The following is a 5,566-nucleotide window of genomic DNA, read 5'->3' as shown; positions in this document are numbered from 1 at the left end:
AACAAGAGCGCTCTCACCTGTGTGCTCACAAACAGAGGCTTGTCCAAAGAACTTGGCTTCTTTCCAGTTCTCAGGCTTTGGAGGAGAACGTGCTCCTCGCTCTAAATTAGGATCACATGTCTTTATAAATGACACTAAAGACTTCTTTATGCTTTTCTCTCTCTACCTTTCACTTTCCAAGGTAAGTGGACATTTGGCTAGGTTTCAGCACTGCAAGAAAAAGGAAAGAAAATGGCGGGGGGTGGGGGGAGGAAGGGGGCAGGGGATGAATGTAGAAACCGTGTGTACTCCATTGTTCCCAATGGGAGTTCAGCAAGCTTTGTGGATTACACACAAAGAAAGTAGAAATTCTTCAGGGTGACTCAGATTGCAGGAATATAATAAAGAGCTAAAGAGATCAGAGTTTCTGTCTTTCCTTCCTTCTTTTTCGCTCAAAGAGAGAGAGATGCTTTAAATTTTTTAAAAATATTTTGATAACCAAATAATGATTTGGTTATTTTCTGCAGTCCTTCTTGTTTGTTTTAGATATTGTTATATACTGTGAATTTATCTCATTTAGTTCTAGAGAATAACTGTGTCTCACTGATTTGCAGTGAAATTCCTCAAAGTTGAACAATGGGATCTACAGGGTGTGAGCAGATGGGCTCCCCGATACCATCTGTCCCTCCAGCCTCTAGTATGATGACACAGTCCGTTTTCTAACACTTGCCAACTGGAGACATCAAGTCTTAGAAGTTTCTTCTAGAATATTTAGGTTAGATGTTTCTAGCTCAGTTCAAACTCCATGAGGATGTCCTGGAATGGGGAGCTAGAGGGACGGAAACAGGGGGAATGTGGAGCAAGGGATGGAGGGAGAGACTAATGGGAGAGATCACTGGAACTAAGGGCCATTTTGAGAGCAATGTGGAAACCCAGGGCAGCAGAAACTCCCTGGAATCTATGAGAGCGACCCTAGTGAAGAATCCTGGTAATGGGGATACAGATCCTGAACTGGCCATCTTCTATAACTGGCAAGTCTTCTAGAGGTAGGCGACATCAATCCAGAGACAAAACCTTTGGTCTTCAGTTTTGTCCTTCTTGCAAGATGAGCTGTGCTGGGTGATGGTGGCGCAGAACTTGTGGGAGTGACTACCAATGACTGATCCAACTTAAAGTCCACACCAGGAAAGGGATCTCAACCCTGATACTGCCTGGAGGACTAGGAACCAAAGGTCAGATTGCCCAGCAACCTAGGATAGAACCAAACATCACTGAGGAAAAAGTCAATGAAATGAATTCTAATGATATTCTGTTGTACTCATAGATTGATCCCTAGCCAAATTGTCTTCAGAGAGGCGCCATACAACATCTGATGGGAACAGAAGCAGAGATTCTAGGCAAACACTAGACAGAACTCAGGGACTCCTCCTCCTCCTGCTAGAAGAGGGGGGAGAAAGATTGTAGGATCCAGAGGGGTTGAAGACACCAAAAGAACAAGCGACACAAATCAACTAAGCAGGTGTCACAGAGAGTGAAGAGACAATCAGAGACCCTATGTGGGTCTGAGCTCATTCCTTACATGTATGCAATGATTGTGTAACTTGGGCTTACTGTGGGAATTCTAAGAGTGGGAATGGATGTATCTCTTATGCTTTTGCCTGCTCTTGGGACCCCCTTTTCTCCTACTGGATTGCCTTGTCCAGCCTTGATATGAGTGTTTGTGTTTAGTCTTACTGACTTGTTATAGGCTATGTTTGGTTGACATCCCTGAGAGGCCTGCTCTTTTCTAAAGGAAAATGGAGGAAGAGTGGATCAGGCAGAAAGGGAAGGTGGGGTAGGGGATCTAGGACGGGTGGAGGGAGGGAAACGGCAGTCAGGATATGTTGGGAAAAGAGTTTTTTTTCTTTCATTTTTAAAAATTTATTATTTCTTATTGATTCTCTAAGCTCTGGGGGCGGGGACCCAATGATGACCTCCAGTTAGACTCTCTTTGCAAAATGTTTAGATGCGGCTCTCAGCAACCACCCCTCTCTGCCACTAGAGGAAGCATCTCTGATAATAACTGAGCAAGGCACTGACCTGTGAGCTTAGCAGAATATCATTAGAAATCATTTTATTGAGTTTTTTGCTTTTAAGATGAGTCCTATTTGATTCTATCTTGGGTCTCTGTGCTATATATATATATATATTCTCCATTCATGATCATCCAAATAGCAAGCAGTGTCAAGCAGCATTTTCTCTTGTGCTGTCGGCCTCAAGTTAAATCAGACATTAGTCGGTCATTCCTATTAGTGTGGTGACAACATTGCCCCAGAACATCTTGCAGGCAGGACAGGTTGGTCAAAGGTGTCTCGGTTGGCATCCACTTCGTTGTTGTTGTTGTTTGTTGTCGTTGTCGATGTTGTCATCCCCCCCATTGTTTTGTTTTGTTTTAGCTTGCAGAGTACCTTTCTCCACAAAAGAGCCTAGAACGTAGCTGGCGAATGCTCCACGCAGTCACGGAGTCAATCTCTCCATATTCAATAAACAACGCAGATGTTGTCCTTGGCAATGGGGCTCCACAGTCCATTTGTAAAGAACAAACCCCTCTCCTAGCATCCACCTTGGTTGTTTAAGGATCTCTACAGAACCCTCTTGGCAAACAACACAACCAAATGCAACCCAGTCCCACCAGTGGAAGCCTAGTGTGGCTACAAGAGATGGCAAGCTGAGACTCTCCTTCTTATTTATCCCCCCTTATTACGAGTCTTCACTAGAATCACCCTCATAAATTACAGGAAGCTGCCCCTGCACTAGGTTTCCACACCACTCCCCTAGTGCCCCTCCAATTCCAGACCTCTCTCCCCATAATGTTTTATCTATCCCATTGCTTCCCCGTCACACACAATGAATCCTCCCCCCCTCTAGTCCCCATGCGGCGCCAGTCTACCCTTAAAATCTATTCTATTTCCTTTTCCAGGGAGATTGATGTATCTTCTCTTTACCTAATCTCTCTGGTTCTATGGACTTTAGCTTCGTTATCATTTACTTAGTGTCTAATAGCCACTTAGAAGTGAATACATACATATTTGTCTTTCTGGATGTGGGTTACCTCACTCAGGATGATTGTTTCTAGTTTTGTCTAGGTTATTTCCAGTTTCTGGCTATTATGAATAGAGCCACAACAAGCAGAGCTGAGGAAGTGTTCTTATGGTAGGATGTTCTCGTGGCATATATCAAAGGTATACTCTTTGGTAGATGACCAAGAATGGTACATCTGGGACTTGAGGTAGATTGATCTCCAATGATCTGAGGAGCTTCCACATTGATTTCCATAGTGATGAAACAAGTTCCTACTTTCACCAGCATTGGATCCCCCATATCCCCACCAGCATGAGCTGTCATTTATGTTTTTGATATTAGCCATTCTGACAGGTATAAGATGAAATCTCAAAGTTGTTTTATTTGCATTTCCATGATGACAAAGAATGTTGAGCATTTCTTTAGGTGTTTTCCAGCCACTTGAGATTCTTCTATTGAGAGCTCTGTTTAGATCTGTATCCGATGTTTAAATCGAATTATTGATTGATTGATATCTAGCTTCTTGAGTTCTTTATATATTTTGGATATTCTCCCTCTATCAGATTGGAGTTAGTGAAAATCTTCTCCTATTCTTTAGGTTTCTGCTTTGTCCTATTGAAGGTTTCCTTTGCCTGTCAGAAGCTTTTAAGTTTCTTGAGATTCCATGTATTAATTGTTGAACTTAGTCCCTGTTCTGTTCAGGAAGTTGTCTCCTGTGCTAATGCATTCAAGCTATTCCTTACTTTCTCTTCCACCAGGTTCAGTGTGTCTGGTTTTATGTTGTGGTCTTTGATCCACTTGGACTTGAGTTTTATCAGTTGATAAATATGGGTCTATTTGCATTCTTTTATGTGCAGCCATCCAGTTCCACCAGCACCATTTGTTGAAAATGCTTTTTTCCAGTGTATGTTTCTGGGTTCTTTACCAAAAGTCAGATGTTTGGATTTATGTCTGCATCGATAATTCCATTCCATTGATCAATGTATATGCTTTTATACCAGTATCATGTGAGTATTATTACTATAGCTCTGTAATAAAACTTGAAATCAGGAATGGTGATACCTACAACAGTTTTTTTCTTTTTAAAACTGTTCAGGGTTGTTTTAGATAGCTTGTTAGTATATTTGTTTTTCCATTTTAAGTTGAGAACAGCCCATTAAAGGGCTGTAAAATTTTTTGTTGGCATTTTGATGGGTATTGCATTGAATCTGTAGATTGCTTTGGTAGGATGGCCCTGCTTTACTATGATAATTCTACTGATCCACAAGCAAGGGAGATCTTTACATCTTGCTATTTCTTCAATTTCTTTTTTCAAACACTTGAAGTTTTTATCACATAATTTGCTTGGTTAGAGGTATGACCAAGATATTTTATAGTATTTGAGGATATTGTGAAATGTGTTGTTTCCATAATTTTTTTATTTAGTCTATCATTTGTATATAAGAGGGCTAATGATCTTTTTTGAGTAAATTTTTTATCCAGTCACAAAGCGTTTATCAGCTGCCATAGTTCCCTGGTAGAATTTTTGGGGGTCAGTTATGTATACTTTTATATCATCTGCAAATAATAATACATTTACTCTTTTCTTTCTAATTTGTATCTTCTTGATCTCCTTCAGTTGTTTTATTGCTCTAGCTAAAACTTCAAGCACTTTATTGAAGAGATATGAAGAGAGTGGACAACCTCGGCTTATCCCTGATTTTAGTGAAATTGCTTAGTTTCACTCCATTTATTTTGTTGGTGGCGATAGGCTTGCTATTATGTTTAGGTATGTTTTTGTATCCCTGATCTTTCTAGAACTTTTATAATGCAGGGGTATTGGATTTTGTCAAAGGTTTTTCTGCATTTAATGAAATGATCGTGTATTTCTTTTCTTTCAGTGTGTTTAGATAGTGTGTTCCATTGATTAATTTTTGTATTCTGAATCATCTATGCATCTCTGGGATGAAAACTACTTGATCATGGTGGATGATCATTTTAATGTGTTTTTGGATTCTGTTCGCAAGTATTTTTATTGAGTGCTTTTTCATCTGCATTCATAACGGAAATTAGACTATAATTCTCTTTTTTGTGGAGTCTTTACGTGGTTTTGATGTCAGACTAACTGTGGCCTCATAAATTGAATTTGGCAATGTTTCTTCTTTTCTATATTGTGGAATAATTTGAGGAATATTGGTATTAGTTCTTCTTTGAAAAACTGGTAGAATTCTGAGCTAAAATCATCTAGCTCTAAGCTTTGCTTTTTTGTTTTTTTAAATTGGAGACTTAATGGCTGCTTCTATTTTACTAGGTGTTAAAGGTCTATTTACATTGTTTGTCTGTTCTCAATTTCACTTTGGTAAGTGGTACCTCTAGAGAAAATGACCCATTTCTTCTAGATTTTTCAGTTTGGTGAAGTGCAGGTTTTGAACATATATCCATATGATTCTTTAGATTTCCTTATTTTTTTGTTATTATGCCCTCTTTATTTTCTGATTTTGTTAATTTGGATATTTTTCTTTTAGTTCAGCTAAGGGTTTGTCTATCT

The sequence above is a fragment of the Rattus norvegicus genome, chromosome 6, assembly GCF_036323735.1.
Source record: "Rattus norvegicus strain BN/NHsdMcwi chromosome 6, GRCr8, whole genome shotgun sequence".
NCBI lineage: Eukaryota > Metazoa > Chordata > Mammalia > Rodentia > Muridae > Rattus > Rattus norvegicus.
This window is presented reverse-complemented; position numbering follows the sequence as displayed.